General features: G+C 44.0%; 1 long non-coding RNA gene across 1 annotated transcript; it reads right to left on the bottom strand.

Annotated features, from left to right (window-relative positions):
* Positions 1–2,057: 2,057 nt before the first annotated feature.
* LOC120095652 (uncharacterized) lies at positions 2,058–9,895 on the bottom strand. Its single transcript, XR_015633051.1, has 2 exons — positions 9,766–9,895; positions 2,058–6,726 (listed from the first exon to the last, which is right to left on the bottom strand). It is a non-coding gene; the product is annotated as an uncharacterized LOC120095652 (long non-coding RNA).
* Between the last annotated feature and the right edge of the window lie 7,483 nt (positions 9,896–17,378).

Here is a 17,378-nt window from a genome sequence, read left to right as displayed (position 1 = left end):
ATTGGAAAGCCAGTTAGGGGCTCAACTGTGGGGACAACTAATTCTCTCTTAGAAGTGTTTAGTAGCTTATAGTTCTTTGTCTCAGGATAAACACCCTTTAAGTTTCCCCAACCCACACTACCATGTCTGATGGTATTGTCCTTATTTAGGTCTCCTTTAAGTAACCATATTATCGTGGTTTCATGGGTGCAGCTTCTATGTCATTTCTATGAGACACACACTCTGTGGTTATTAGGATATGGAGAATGTAGTAGTCAGGAATTAGTGGTTTAGTAAAGTGTTAGTAATAGTTTCTATCATAATATTCATGACCTCAGTTGCCATGGGTAATTAGCTAGGGTTCCAGTAACAGACAGGATTTCCCTCATGTTGAGCAAACCATAATTTAAATCCAATGACAAACATTTTTCACCGGATATGAATGCCTCTGTTGGCCTCTTTGGGGCACCCTATCATGTTGGTCACTTGGTAGTTAATAGGCATCACAATTGTTTCCCTCCCTTGGCAGCTTCTATGGAACCTGTCAGAATTATGAATGCTACTCCTCATTGAGGAATTTTAGTGTCACATCTAGCCCAAATTCTCTGAATCCTATGGCCCACATGCTTGATATTTTCAGCCTTGCCTTCAATTCCTAAGCAGTGACTAAGGGAAGTGTCATTAATCTATATTTTTGGAGTATTTCTTGGAGCCCCATGAACAGCAACTCAAAAGGAGTTTTCTTGTGTTTGAAGATCTAGCTTAGAGACTTTTGGTTTCAGGATACATCCTGTCTCTTTTGGGGACTTGGTTCGTTCTGGTTATTCAGGGATGAGGTTTGATCCCTGACTCCTGAAGTTGAGAATGTGTCATAGGCTGCTCTGGGTTCATGTTCTGGCTGGACTGCTTTCCTCTCAGGCTTTGTCCTGGAGTTCTCACACTTAGGTTTTATCCAGGCTCCTTTGATTTCAGGATTTAGCCAGACTACTTATTTGTTAGGTTACAGCCCATGCTAAAAAACCCACATATGTAGTGGCAGGACCCTCATGTGCACACCCCTAAGGCTCACTGTTGGCATTGATCACCATTTTTCAATCCCCAAATTAATCCACCAATAATCAGAAAACAATATAAAAATTAATCCAACAATGAAAGTGATAAGAGCTTTGGGTGAGAAGACCCAAGTATTTTTAGGAATCATTCACCTTTCCTATCCCTGAAAAGTCTGTTCTAACTCTGTGATATTAATTGCTAATGCTCTTTCCTCTGATGCTGGCCCAAATATACTGCATTCAGAATCTGCAGGTCCCTGTCAAGGAATGGCAGCAGCCAGGTAACTGCATCTTGTACCTCCGTAGAATGTTACCTGAAAGTCTATGGAAAAGCCAGTGAAATATGTGATCATTGACATTTCTTTTTGTGTTATCTGATGGACACATATCTCTTAATGGAAAGGATATATGGGAAATGAAGTTAATCAGACCTGGATGGGAAAGAAAAGCCTGGTGAACATGGATACCCAAGTTAGAGATATTTACCAGCACATGAAAAAGCCACAGGATGATGTCCACAGAAACCCCACACAAATACCCAGGGGCACTGTGAACAACATACATTGACAAATAACATGGGAATGGGACTCAGAGATGCATGTAGCTGGATAGTGAACATGCCAGAAAATCTGCCTTCTAAACTTCCCAAGATCAGGGACTAGGCCAGAGTTGCAAAATATCGATCCCTAATTCATCTATTTGAAGGAACATAGCACATTTTGCTGTTCACTAGGTGAGGGCTCCAGCTTACTTGGGCCCTTTAGTCTCTTTAGGAGACTCCAAGTAAAGGCAAAGACACAAACCATGGACAGAGGTACAGTCATCTTCAGGATAAGGTGTGAGCCTACAGATGTGTGCCCTGCACATGGAGACATCAGGTGAGAAAGAGATGTGGCAGTGCTAGCCACCCACACTTGCTGTTTGTAACCATCACAACCTGTTTTAATAAGTTCAATTGAGCATTGAAAACTATTATTCAGAAGTACAGGAAACGAGCCAAAATATACAATTCAGGAAAAGACATAGTAGCAGATGAACATTATATTTATTGAAAACTATGTACACAATGCTGGAGCACGAAACGTCTGCTAAAGAATAATGTAAGACTACAAGGCCTTGTTGTGGTCCTGGCTTCCTTGTAGTGAAAGTTGTCAAGGATCTTAATAAGGGAGGGAGTAGCCCACACACAATTGAATTTAAGCTGGACCTTGGGTACTCTGTAGTCAGGGAGCTGCCAGGATCCCTCTGATGTCACACTATGGTCTTTGACATTATTGCACTCCTCAGACCAGCACCTCTTGTGGTTGTGCCAAACCATCCTAGAGTAGTGGGTATGGCCTAGGCATAGATAATCATAGTATCAGTTGAAATTAAGACATTGAATCATATCACTTCATGGTATACTAACCACAGTGTTGTTTCATTTTAGGCTTGACTAGCCACACTTATTTGTTTGGGACAAGGCTTCCTTGAGTAAGAGTAAATACAAGACAATTTAGATATTACATTTGGGCCAAACTATATCGAAAGGGTTGAGATTGGCAATAATCATTTGGCCCAAGCCTTGTTATTTGAAGAAAAAGCCTAATCTATAACCCATACTTGATTAGGACCCAGGCTTCTTGAAGGTCAGAAATAGGCCTAGGTCCACATCTCTCATATGCTGGGCCTGAGTCTCTTAAGGACTAAGGATAGTCCGAGGCCCCATCTCTTAATTTTGGCCGAGGCCTGTTCAAGGTCAGGGATTGGCTCAGGTCGATATTTCTTCTTCTTTGGGGCCAGGCCTCTTCAAGGGTTAGGGATAGGACCTGGCCCACATCACTTCTTCATATTGGCCCAGGCCCATATTTCTTATTTTTGGGGTCAGGCTTCGACAAGGGGTAAAGATTGGCCCAGGCCCACATCACATTTTTTGGGGCCCAGGCCTCTTCAGGGTCAGGGATTGACCCAGGCCTGTATTTCTTCTTCTTTGGACCCAGGCCTCTTCAACGGTTAGGGATAGGCCCAGGACCACATCAGTTGTTCCTTTAGGCCCAGGCCTCTTCAGGGTCAGGGATTGGCCCAGGCCCATCTTTCTTCCTCCTTGGGCCCAGGCCTCTTCAAGGGTAAGGGATAGGCCCAGGCCCACATCACTTCTTCATTTGGGCCCAGGCCTCTTCAAGGGTTAAGGATAGGCCCAGGTCCACATCAGTTCTTCCTTTGGGCCCAGGCCTCTTCAAGGGTAAGGGATAGGCCCAGGCCCACATCACTTCTTCATTTGGGCTCAGACCTCTTCTCGGTCAGGGATTGGCCCAGGCCCTTATTTCTTCTTTTTTGGGCCCAGGACTCTTCAAGGGTTAGGGATAGGCCCAGGCCCACACACTTCTTTTGGGCCCAGGCCTCTTCAGGATCAAGGATTGACCCAGGCATATATTTCTTCTTCATTTGGGCCCAGGCCTTTTCTGGGTCAGGGATTGGCCCAGGCCCATATTTCTTCTTTTTGGGCCCAGGCCTCTTCAGGGTCAGGGATTGGCCCAGGCCCATATTTCTTCTTCTGTGGGACCAGGCCTCCTCAAGGTTTTGGGATTGGTTCAGGCCCATATTTCTTCTTCTTTGGGCCCAGGCCTCTTCAAGGGTTAAGGATAGGCCCAGGCCCATATCACTTCTTCATTTGGACCCAGGCCTCTTCAAGGGTTAAGGATAGGCCCAGGCCCATATTTCTTCTTTTTGGGCCCAGGCCTCTTCAAGAGTTAGGGATCGGCCCAGGCCCATATTTCTTCTTTTTGGGCCCAGGCCTCTTCAAGGTCAGGGATAGTCCCAGGCCCACATCACTTCTTCATTTGGGCCCAGGCCCTTTCTGGGTCAGGGAATGGCCCAGGCCCATATTTGTTCTTTTGGGACCCAGGCCTCTTCAAGAGTTAGGGATAGGCCCAGGCCCACACACTTCTTAGGGCCCAGGCCTCTTCCAGGTCAGGGATTGACCCAGGCCCATATTTCTTCTTTTTGGACCCAGGCCTCTTCAGGGTCAGGGATTGGCCCAGGCCCATATTTCTTCTTCTGTGGGACCAGGCCTCCTCAAGGTTTTGGGATTGGCCCAGGCCCATATTTCTTCTTCTTTGGGCCCAGGCCTCTTCAAGGGTTAAGGATAGGCCCAGGCCCATATCACTTCTTCATTTGGACCCAAGCCTCTTCAAGGGTTAAGGATAGGCCCAGGCCCATATTTCTTCTTTTTGGGCCCAGGCCTCTTCAGGGTCAGGGATTGGCCCAGGCCCATCTTTCTTCCTCCTTGGGCCCAGGCCTCTTCAAGGGTAAGGGATAGGCCCAGGCCCACATCACTTCTTCATTTGGGCCCAGGCCTCTTCAAGGGTTAAGGATAGGCCCAGGTCCACATCAGTTCTTCCTTTGGGCCCAGGCCTCTTCAAGGGTAAGGGATAGACCCAGGCCCACATCACTTCTTCATTTGGGCTCAGACCTCTTCTCGGTCAGGGATTGGCCCAGGCTCATATTTCTTCTTTTTGGGCCCAGGACTCTTCAAGGGTTAGGGATAGGCCCAGGCCCACACACTTTTTTTGGGCCCAGGCCTCTTCAGGATCAAGGATTGACCCAGGCCCATATTTCTTCTTCATTTGGGCCCAGGCCTTTTCTGGGTCAGGGATTGGCCCAGGCCCATATTTCTTCTTTTTGGGCCCAGGCCTCTTCAAGGTCAGGGATAGTCCCAGGCCCACATCACTTCTTCATTTGGGCCCAGGCCTTTTCTGGGTCAGGGATTGGCCCAGGCCCATATTTGTTTTTTTTTTTTTTTTTTTGGGGTGGGGGGGGGCTCATGCCTCTTCAAGAGTTAGGGATAGGCCCAGGCCCACACACTTCTTAGGGTCCAGGCCTCTTCCGGGTCAGGGATTGACCCAGGCCCATATTTCTTCTTTTTGGGCCCAGGCCTCTTCAGGGTCAGGGATTAGCCCAGGCCCATATTTCTTCTTCTGTGGGACCAGGCCTCCTCAAGGTTTTGGGATTGGTCCAGGCCCATATTTCTTCTTCTTTGGGCCCAGGTCTCTTCAAGGGTTAAGGATAGGCCCAGGCCCATGTCACTTCTTCATTTGGACCCAGGCCTCTTCAAGGGTTAAGGATAGGCCCAGGCCCATATTTCTTCTTTTTGGGCCCAGGCCTCTTCAAGAGTTAGGGATCGGCCCAGGCCCATATTTCTTCTTTTTGGGCCCAGGCCTCTTCAAGGTCAGGGATAGTCCCAGGCCCACATCACTTCTTCATTTGGGCCCAGGTCTTTTCTGGGTCAGGGAATGGCCCAGGCCCATATTTGTTCTTTTTGGGCCCAGGCCTCTTCAAGAGTTAGGGATAGGCCCAGGCCCACACACTTCTTAGGGCCCAGGCCTCTTCAGGGTCAGGGATTGGCCCAGGCCCATATTTCTTCTTCTGTGGGACCAGGCCTCCTCAAGGTTTTGGGATTGGTCCAGGCCCATATTTCCTCTTCTTTGGGCCCAGGCCTCTTCAAGGGTTAAGGATAGGCCCAGGCCCATATCACTTCTCATTTGGACCCAGGCCTCTTCAAGGGTTAAGGATAGGCCCAGGCCCATATTTCTTCTTTTTGGGCCCAGGCCTCTTCAAGAGTTAGGGATCGGCCCAGGCCCATATTTCTTCTTTTTGGGCCCAGGCCTCTTCAAGGTCAGGGATAGTCCCAGGCCCACATCACTTCTTCATTTGGGCCCAGGCCCTTTCTGGGTCAGGGAATGGCCCAGGCCCATATTTGTTCTTTTTGGGCCCAGGCCTCTTCAAGAGTTAGGGATAGGCCCAGGCCCACACACTTCTTAGGGCCCAGGCCTCTTCCGGGTCAGGGATTGACCCAGGCCCATATTTCTTCTTTTTGGACCCAGGCCTCTTCAGGGTCAGGGATTGGCCCAGGCCCATATTTCTTCTTCTGTGGGACCAGGCCTCCTCAAGGTTTTGGGATTGGCCCAGGCCCATATTTCTTCTTCTTTGGGCCCAGGCCTCTTCAAGGGTTAAGGATAGGCCCAGGCCCATATTTCTTCTTTTTGGGCCCAGGCCTCTTCAAGGTCAGGGATTGGCCCAGGCCCATCTTTCTTCCTCCTTGGGCCCAGGCCTCTTCAAGGGTAAGGGATAGGCCCAGGCCCACATCACTTCTTCATTTGGGCCCAGGCCTCTTCAAGGGTTAAGGATAGGCCCAGGTCCACATCAGTTCTTCCTTTGGGCCCAGGCCTCTTCAAGGGTTAAGGATAGGCCCAGGCCCATATCACTTCTTCATTTGGACCCAAGCCTCTTCAAGGGTTAAGGATAGGCCCAGGCCCATATTTCTTCTTTTTGGGCCCAGGCCTCTTCAGGGTCAGTGATTGGCCCAGGCCTACTTTTCTTCTTCTCTGGGTCTGGGCCTCTTCCATGGTTAGTGATAGGCCCAGGCCCACATCAGTACTCCCTTTTGGCCCGGGCCTCTTCATCGTCAGGGACCGGGCCAAGCCTATATCTCTACTTGTTTTGGACATGGACTCCTTCAAAGTCAGGGTTTGGCCAGGAGACATACTTGTTTTTGTTTGTTCTCTGGGCCTATTACGTCTCATTCCCACCTAGGTAGGTCCATAAATTTTTGGGGTCAAGGTATCTTCTTCTTTTTGGAATTGAAATACAGCATACATTTGAGTCCATATTTGTCCAAAATTACTTTGTTGTTAGCCATCATCTATGGCCAATGTTCCTGGGAAAAATAAACAGATATTGATAGAAGAAAATATTTAGTTTCCTTCCCTGGCATCTTGAATGTACTCAGAACATCATTGACCTGTCCTCTGGGTAACATGCTCAGACATTGACACACTGAACTCACAATTCACATGAAACAAATTATACATTATATAAATACAAGATAAAGAAGATGGCTGGAATAGTCCTTTCCTGTTGCCTAGCTGTCTGTGCCTGTGGTAGAGAGGACCCATGAACTCATGTGGAAATATTATTGCTTCTAAGTTAGGAGAAGCAAGACCCCATGATGTATTTCCTTCCTTCTGGGGTGAGAGCACATGATGAAACATCACAAGAAGTTAGGAGGAAGTATAGAGGTTAGTGCTCCAAATATCTTGACAAGGCATTGGAGACTATGCAGATCTTCACACAGCCACTTTTTCCTGTGTGGGATGGGTCCTCTGTGTGTGTGCCATCCAAGACCATGCTCTGTGAGGATATCCCCTTAGTCCTTGCTATTACCACTCTTCTCAAGATCGTATCTGTTTTTTTCCATCCAAAACCCTCAGACACTGAACTGTGCCCAGGTCACCCCTTTCACAAAAAGCTTCCTGTAAAGTACATGCACTGATGTGAGATTGGGTTTTTCCCCAAAGATTTTCTGAGCTGACTTACCTGAAAGGGACCCCTGGCACCTTCTCCTATAATAGATTCTGCTGCCCCCAGAACTAGGACACACCCATAACCTGGACAGTGACCCTTATGTGAGGTCACAAAGGCCAAGCCTCACTCTGTTTAGAAAAGCTCATAGGCTGTCCAGGCACACAAATGCTGTCCAGGCACAGAAGTATCTTTTGAACTGCTATCAAATTGATTGAAATGTTGTCCTACAACCAGTGCCTTCACCACCATTAAACACAGCTTGTAGTAGGGTCTCCCAGAAAGCATTTCATGAAGTTTCCCTCCCTGACCTCATGATAATCAATGATTTCTGAGAATGTCACTAAAAAAGAGCTGACATGATTGATACTCTACACACATACAGATTCATTCATGAACACAATAATATCCATCTTATAAATATCAATATGAAAATTAGATGGAGAATGTGATATCAAGGTCTATACCCATGAAGGGAAGGGCCTATGAGTTGACTAAAAAGATTATTTCGAGGAATGGTCATATCTAGAGAAGCCAGTGAAAAGGTTCTGGTAAAGCTCTTCCTATGTACCTATGTAGTGTATTCTCCCTAAAAGGATGACATGGGTGTGGGGGTGTGTGATGTAAGTAGTTGATCATTTATCTGCTTGAGCTTTGAGTCTTAAGAGCAGGTGCTAACTTGACAGTTTCTACCAGAGTCCACTCTTCCTGGCATGGTGGCATGGGTATAGTGCTTTCTACATATATATATATATATATATATATATATATATATATATATATATATATATATATATCTTACCAGTCGGCAGGCATCCTTGTTTCACTACTCTTTTGGCTACTTAACAGATCTCCTGTCGTGTTAGATAAGAAACACCTCAAGAACTTCACTGAGCCCTTATGACTGGCATTCAGGTCCTTGTTCCTGATCTTTCCTGCATGCCTATATACCTGAAGGCACGTGCATTCCCATATATATATTCCCAGAGCATGCACACTAGCATACAATTTAAATATGATTATGTATAGTGTACAGGGTTAGTTAGAGTGCTGGAATATTTCTGTTGAGTCCCTGCTTTCAGTCATGCTGAGGAAAACCCCTGGACATAAAAGATTGCTGTGAAGAAGCTAAGTCACTTCAGAGCTTCAGACAATAGGACTCTGGATCATCTCCTACCTGCCCTGGACACTATAGACTGCCATAGCTGATAGTTGTCCCTGGCTTGGGCCACAACCGCTGAGCTTCATCCTGCACAAGTCTGGAAGCTGGAGTCTATTCGTGTGGTACAGGCTGGGTGTGATCATTTCCTGGGCTTAATTTCTAGTGAGTTGTGGCTGTCATCTACCTGAGTACTTGTTTGACAAGTTCCTTAGGGTGCATGTACAAACACACATACACACACATACACACACACACACACACACACACACACACACACACACACACACCATTTCTGCTTTAGCACAGGTCCTGTTAAAGGTCACTTCAAGGACCACATTATGCCTCTTATCTCCCAGTATAGCACACTAAGTTTAAATCAGGACCTCATTACAGGAATCTGTATATATTTCTCCTAACATACAGCCCAACACACCTGCAGTTCCTTCTGAATCCCAGCCCATGACTGAGTTCCCTCACACTAACACTGCCTTTACCTTGGCAATGGGCTATTATATGAGGTAACAGAGGCCTGACCACACTTCTCTCCAGGTTCTTCCTATGTGCCTAGGTGAGAAACGATTGTACTTTCCCTCTTAAAGCCTGGACATAAATTACCCTGTCTTATTTAACACTGTGTATATTTGTAGAGGACGTTATGTGACACCATCCAGTGTCATCCTCATGTTCTTTCCTATATGTGGATGTAGACCTGCAGACATGAGCACACACATGAGCACACTTAGAAAGAGAAAACATGTAAGTACAGAGTGGGAGGGGAATGTGCTGCCATGGTGTTTCCTGTGATAGTGACATTGAAGTTTGTCCCATATTGAGGCAGCTTGCTGAGTACAAATGAGAAGATTGCTATCGTCAGGGACTGCAGTCCTCAGGGAGGATCAGACACCAGTACCAGGGATGTTAGCCCCCTTCCCTGGACAAGCTATGGGTGATGGTCAAATGTGGGCATGGCAACAGCACTGTTACCCACTTCCTGTCCTATCCAGATATATGTATGTGGCTCCTCTCCAAGGCCTCTCTCCTTGGTGAGTGAGGGGTTCCTCTCCCTGAAGTCTTGAGTGGCCAGTCCCAGTAGTGTGAGACTTCTGATCTGTTTCTAGCTCTCTGAGGATATGCTGTCCTCAGTCAGAAACACCACAAGTCCCTCTCCACGTTTCAGACTCCCACATTTAAGACCCCAATGAGGAAGTACATCACGCTGAGTGAGTTACTCACGTGATGAAGTTCAGGTAGTGCCCATTCCACAAAACAGCCCAAACATGGGCAAACACATGTGCTCACTGTGAATCCCAACCCTCCTTGCTGGACTCTGAGTTGTCCTCGAGCTAAGAACTCTGCTGTTACTAGGGCGGGGCTTTATCCTGTGAGGTCACAGAGGCCTCACCTCACTGCACTCTGAGAATCACAAGGGACACCCAGGCACCTGTCATCTCCCAGCTTGGTGCATCCTGTTCTCTACAAAACTGAGTCAAGTATCCTTGCAAACACTTTGGGGAATTGGCAACAAGTGTTTCTCAGAGATGCCTCCCTGGGAATCACCTACAAGCATCTCCTGTCAGCCATCTCTCTTCCCACATTACCTTCATCCTGAGAGGGTATGATCCATCCTGTCTACAGAAACTAAACCCTCACATGAGTGCTAATACCAGGAAGTGCTTACTGACAAGAATATTTTTTATTAGATATATTTCTTTACTTACATTTCAAATGTTATTCCCTTTCCCGGTTTCCTGTTCATAAGTCCCCATTCCCTCCCCCTCCATATGGGCATTACCCCCATCCATTCCCCTTACTGCCCCCCATTTCCTCCTACTCTGGGTGTCTAACCTTGGCAGGACCAAGGGCTTCCCCTTCCACTGGTCCCCCAACAAGGCTATTCTCTGCTACATATGCAATTGGAGCCCTCAGTCACTCCATGTATAGTCTTTGGGTAGTGGCTTAATCCTGGAAGCTCTGGTTGGTTGGCATTGTTGTTTTTATGGTATTGCAAGCTCCTTCAACTCTTAATACTTCCTCTAATTTCCCCCAAGGGGGTCCTGTTCTCTGTTCAGTGGTTTGCTGCTAGCATTGACCTCTGTATTGGACGTGCTCTGCATGTGTCTCTCAGGAGATAATCTCTATCCAGTCCCTTTCAGCATGCAGTTTTTAGCTTCATCAATTTTATCCAGTTTGGGTGGCTGTATATATACATATAGGCCACATGGGGCAGGCTCTGAATGGCCTTTCCAAAAGTCACTGCTCTAAACTTTGCTTCCATATCCCCTCCTATTGATATTATTTCCCCTATTACGAAGGAGTGGAAGCAAATGCTGGCGAGGATGTGGAGAAAGAGGAACACTCCTCCATTGTTGGTGGGATTGCAGACTGGTACAACCATTCTGGAAATCAGTCTGGAGGTTCCTCAGAACACTGGACATTGAACTGCCTGAGGATCCAACTATACCTCTCCTGGGCATATACCCAAAAGATGCCCCAACATATAAAAAAGACACGTGCTCCCCTATGTTCATAGCAGCCTTATTTATAATAGCCAGAAACTGGAAAGAGTCCAGATGCCCTTCAACAGAGGAATAGATACAGAAAATGTGGTACATCTACACAATGGAATATTACTCAGCTATCAAAAACAATGCCTTTATGAAATTCATAGGCAAATGGTTGGAACTGGAAAATATCATCCTGAGTGAGGTAACCCAATCACAGAAAAACACACATGGTATGCACTCATTGATAAGTGGCTATTAGCCCAAATGCTTGAATTACCCTAGATGCACAGAACACATGAAACTCAAGACAGATGATCAAAATGTGAATGCTTCACTCCTTCTTTAAAAGGGGAACATGAATATCCTTGGCAGGGAATAGAGAGGCAAAGATTAAAACAGAGACAGAAGAAACACCCATTCAGAGCCTGCCCCACATGTGGCCCATACATATACAGCCACCCAATTAGACAAGATGGATGAAGCAAAGTAGTGCAGGCCAACAGGAGCCGGATGTAGTTCTCTCCTGAGAGACACAGCCAGAATACAGCAAATACATAGGCGAATGCCAGCAGCAAACCACTGAACTGAGAACAGGACCCCCGTTGAAGGAATCAGAGAAATAACTGGAAAGCTTGAAGGGGCTCGAGACCCCATATGAACAACAATGCCAAGCAACCAGAGCTTCCAGGGACTAAGCCACTACCTAAAGACTATATATGGACTGACCCTGGACTCTGACCTCATAGGTAGCATTGAATATCCTAGTAAGAGCATCAGTGGAAGGGGAAGCCCTGGGTCCTGCTAAGACTGAACTCCCAGTGAAAGTGATTGTTGGGGGGAGGGCGGCAAGGGGGGGGAGGATGGGGAGGGGAACACCCACAAGGAAGGGGAGGGGGAGGGATTAGGGGGATGTTTGCCTGGAAACCGGGAAAGGGAATAACACTTGAAATGTAAATAAGAAATACTCAAGTTAATAAAAAAAAAAAAGGAGTGGAAGCATCCACATTTTGATCATCCTTTTTGAGCTTCCTGTGGTCTATGGATTGCATCTTGGGTAGTTCCAGCTTTTGGGCTAATATCCACTTCAATGAGTGCATACCAAGTGTGTTTTTCTGTGATTGGGTTACCTCACTCAGGATGATATTTTCTAGTTCATTCCATTTGCCTATGAATTTCATAAAGTCATTGTTTTTGATAGCTGAGTATTATTCTTTGTGTAGATGTACCACATTTTCTGTATCCATTCCTCTGTTGAAGGGCATCTGGGTTCTTTCCAGTTTCTGGCTATTATAAATAAGGCTGCTATGAATATAGTGGAACATGTGTCTTTGTTGTATGTTGGACCATCTTTTGGGTATATGCCCAAGAGGGATATAGCTCAGTCCTCATGTAGTGGAATGTCCAATTTCCTGAGGAACCTCCAGACTGATTTCCAGAGTGGTTGTACCAGTCTGCAATCCCACCAACAGTGGAGGAGTGTTCCTCTTTCTCCATATCCTCGCCAGCATCTGCTGTCACCTGAGTTGATAAAGAAATGGCTAAGATAAAATTAGCCATTCTGACTGGTATGAGGTGAAATCTCAGGCTTGGTTGATTTGCATTTCCCTGATGACTAAGGATGTTGAACATTTCTTTAGGTGTTTCTCAGCCATTTGGCATTCCTCAGCTGTGAATTCTTTGTTTAGCTCTGAACCCCATTTTTCAATAGGGTTATTTGGCTCTCTGGAGTCTAACTTCTTGAGTTCTTTGTATATTTTGGATATTATCCCTCTATCAGATGTAGGGCTGTAAGATCTTTTTCCATTCTGTTGGTTGCTGTTTTGTCCTAATGACAGTGTCTTTAGCCTTACAGAAGCTTTGCAGTTTTATGAGGTCCCATTTGTCAATTCTTGATCTTAGAGCATAAGCCATTGGTGTTTTGTTCAGGAAATTTTCCCCAGTGCCCATGTGTTTGAGACTCTTCCCCACTTTTTCTTCTATTGGTTTGAGTGTATCTGGATTGATGTGGAGGTCTGACAAGAAGAATTTTTAGTCACAAAATAGATGGTTTTGTGCTGTTTTTCTGGACAGTGTGTTCATTGGTACCTAAAACTTTCTCTTACTTTTTATATTTTTTTTCGTTTTTCTTTTTTATCTGTATAGAGTTTCCCCTCCCTCTATGTCTCTCGTTGCTCCCCACCTCCTCTCCCGTCTGGATCTACTCCCTTTCTGCCTCTCACTCAAAAAAACAGGTTTCTAGGAGATGAAAAAAATATAACGAATACAATCAAATAAGATAAGATAAAAGCCATCATATCAATGTCGGATAAGAGAAGCCAACAGAAAAATAAATGAACCCCTGGAGAATGTGCAAGAACTAGAGTCCCACTCGTTTACACATTCAGGAGTCACATAAAACTACTAAACTGAAAGCAACAGTATGTATGCAGAGGACTTGGTGCAGAACTGTGCAGGCCCTGTGCATGCTGCTGCAGTCTCTGCGAGCTCATAGGAGATTTGCTGAGTTGTTTAGGCCCTGTTCTTCTGATATCCTCATTCCCTTCTGTGCCCCCCCCCAATCTTTCCAGCTCCTCTTCAGCAGGGTTCCCTGAGCTCTGAAGGGAGAGATTTAATGGATACATCCCATTTAGAACTGTATGTGTTTCAATTCTCTCTCTCTCTCTCTCTCTCTCTCTCTCTCTCTCTCTCTCTCTCAGTCTGTGTCTGTGTGTCTGTCTGTCTTTGTGTCTGTCTGTCTCTTTAAAAAATAACAGCTGTTGGATGCTTACAAGGAGCAGAAGAATCTGGGTAGCAACAAGGCTGATGTTGTCCAAATCCTATATATTAAAATCAGCCATTTAACTTTTCCCTAAATGTCTGAACCATTTACTGTTAGAAATGCTCCCTTTGAGTCCTCAATCTTTTTCTTGGGTATATGCCTGTGAGATTAAAATATTTTTATGAGAACATTTCATTTACATTTTTATTAGGTTTATCATTTTTACCAAGTTTAAATAATCTTGTTTTTTTTTCATATTGAGTATTAGGTTATTTAATTAACCATGAGTATTTTAATCAATTTTTCATTGATCTTTAAGCTGTTGCTCCACTTTCATGTTTATTAAAATATAACGACAATATATTTTATTTTTCTATTGAGATTTTCCTTATTTCCTTATTTTTATTTAGTTTAACCGCTCTGTAAGTACTGATTGGCAGTATAAAGTCTGTATATGCATATTTTGTTCAAGGTATGTATATTCTACCGGCTTTTCATTTTGAAATCTATTATTACATCTTGTAAATTTCACTGTTTTTTATATCGGTTCCTCTACGTTCATGAATTTTTTTGTTTTTTTTTTCTTTGATATCTGTATGGCAGAGCAATTAATGTGCCCTTTTCTAATGGTTCACTCTAATTATTTTGTATCTTTCTTCCACTTTTGTTTTAGCTCCATAATTCCTTTGATGTGTTTCTAATATTGACTGCCTGCCCCATCTGCTCTTATTCTGTTCTGCCTAACATGATCATCTATCTTCTAACTTCATCCATGTGCAGTACCTGTATTTCCCTTTTCTTATGTGTCTATATTTATTTTAATAATTCAATATTTTCTGCATTTCGTTGTACTGCATTGCATTGGAATAAATAGATGGGACGATTTTGCTTGAAGATTTTCGTTTGTCCCTGTGTATTAATTCATTCACAAATTCCTAAAGTATAGTTTCTACCAAATATTTTGGAAAAATATATTGAAGGACAATTTCAACATGGGAGGTGGATCATATTTTTTCTAATAACTAATGTGTGCATGTGTGTGTGTATGTGTGTGTGGGGGGGTGGTGTCTCTGTGTGTGTATTTGACTGTGTGGTGTGCATGTGTGTGTGTGTGTGTGTGTGTGTGTGTGTGTGTGTATGTGTAAATGTGTCTTTGCCCTTTACTTTGAGTGGTTCTAATTATACTACACCTCAATGATTTACTATATCATTCCACAATCAGAAAAGTTAACTTAACAGCAAGAGGCTCCCAGGACCCAACAGGGATAGCATTAAATGAAATACCCAACAAACGGCAAAGAAAACATATAGAAACCATATCAGAGGTTAGGCTTTGCCCCTAGATGAGGGATGAACTCGCCCACTCATTTCCAAAATTTTAACCCAGAATTGCTCTTATCTAAAGGAAATAGAGGGACAAAGAATGGAGCAGAGACTGAAGGAAAGGCCATCCAGTGACTATCCAACCTTGGGATCTATCCCATATTTATACACCAAACCAAGACACTATTGATGATGCCAAGAAGTGATTTTCTTACAGGAGACTGATATAGCTGTCTCTTGAGAGGCTCTGCCAGAGCCTGACCAATACAGATGAAGATGCTCACAGCCAACCACTGGACTAAGCATGGGGACCCCAATGCAGGAGTTAGAGAAGGGACTGAAGGAGCTGAAGGTATTTGAAACCCCATAAGAAGAACAACAATATTAATCAGCCAGGCCCCCAGAGCTCCCAGGGACTAATCCACCAACCAAAGAGTACACTTTGAGGGACTCATGGCTTTAGCTGCATGTGTAGCAGAGGATGGCCTTATCAAGCATCACTGGTAGGGGAGGATCTTGGTCCTGTGAAGGCTTGATCCCCCAGTGTAAGAGAATGTTAAGGCAGTGGGGTAGGAGGGGCTGGGTGGGTGAGCACCATCGTAGGAGCAGGGGAAAAATAAATGGGATAGGGAGTTTGTGGAGGACAAACCAGGAAAGAGGACAACATTTGAAATTTAAATAAATAAAATAACTAAGCAAAATAATAATAATTATAAACTATTAAAAACACTAAATATGTATATACATATATACATATATATTTGTATGTATACACACATACACATATAGTGCTATTTTATTCTACTCACATAGGTGAGTAGGTTCTTTTCTGAAGAACTCTAATAGAAATCATTATGTACTCCTATATCTTAAGGCCCTGGTTTCTTGTTATTGCCTTGCTTAGCAAAATAGGAAAATCATGATTCCAGCAAGAGAGTACTTTGTGACTGGTACTGTATCCTTCACCCTAATCTCTAGTCACTTTCCCTCACCTAATTGGATTGGGATGTCATTGTTCAAGTAATTTTCACAGCTTTTAACTGAGTTTTCTTTTCTTCTCTATTCTTCAGTGTTCTCAATTTTTGCCAATTTTATTTTTCAGATTGTAGTCTAAGAGGGATACTGTAGCTCACAATACTATGAAATCTTTGCTTTTAAATTTTAGACTCTTTCTAAACCATGTAGTCATTAAATGAAATGTACGTTGTGAAGGAGGAAGTAGATCTCTATGGGAGACTGGCAATGTTTTCATCCTTGTCATACATGCTATCTCTTCTTCTTCTGTGTTTCCATGGGAATGTGATCACTTAGGACTTTCTTCCTACTGAGGCATGCTATGCCTTCTTTGTCAGTATGGACTTGACTTCTCTAGAATTATAAACAAAAACAAACTCTTTACTGTAAATCGCTTTGGATCATGATATTTTATCAAACAGAGGAAAAGCAAGCAGTATCCCAACTTCACTGAGGAGCTTTACAACTCTGCTTTTTCTTTGAGTCGGGAAAAAAAAGATCACACCTAATGTGATCAAATGCCTTCTACAAGAAGGCATTGAGTATACAGAATGGAAAGAATTACAAAGCAGCTTAGCATTGCCCACACTAACCAGAAGGTTAGTAGGACTCTGGTATACTTAAATTGTTTATTGTCAACTTCTGTAAATGCCAGGTGCACTATACTTGTCCCTGAAATTTAATTTCTTTGACAGAGTTTGTTCTCTTACATGGGCTATGTGGGCAGTGAAACTTTGTTGAGGAGACAATTCTGGAGTGTGTTTCTAGTCTGACATCCCATGTGTAAACAAACAAAGGATAATAACGCACTTACCTCTGAAAACCAAATCAGTGTTTTCTTACAGATATCTACGTCAAAGCCCAGCAAATGTTATTGTGTGGTTTTATGACATTTTTCCTAATCATACATCTGTTAGTGCATATGATCTCTGGTTTGGGTCCAGGAAACATTCCTGTGATACTGTGGATTATTTCATTTTGGCTTTCAATAACTTTTCCAATTCTTGATGCATCATGTTGCCAATTTGTTGAATTTACATGCTGTGAAAAAGAGAGAGAGGGTTTCACTGGTGGGGGAAGTCTGAGGATGATTAATGTTTAAGGAAGGCCAAGAGGAATAGTGCCAAACCAAGCTCAATGCATTATTAATTTGCTAAATCATAACTTCCTTGTTGTTCCTATCAGTGATGCACTCTTTATGCAGTTATAACTGATGCAGGCTTCATCTAGAAGAAGAAAATAAAGAA

This window comes from Rattus norvegicus, chromosome 11 (genome assembly GCF_021556685.1).
Source record: "Rattus norvegicus strain SHRSP/BbbUtx chromosome 11, alternate assembly SHRSP_T2T, whole genome shotgun sequence".
NCBI lineage: Eukaryota > Metazoa > Chordata > Mammalia > Rodentia > Muridae > Rattus > Rattus norvegicus.
Note: the sequence above shows the minus strand (reverse complement) of the source record. Positions and strands in the feature narration are given on the sequence as shown.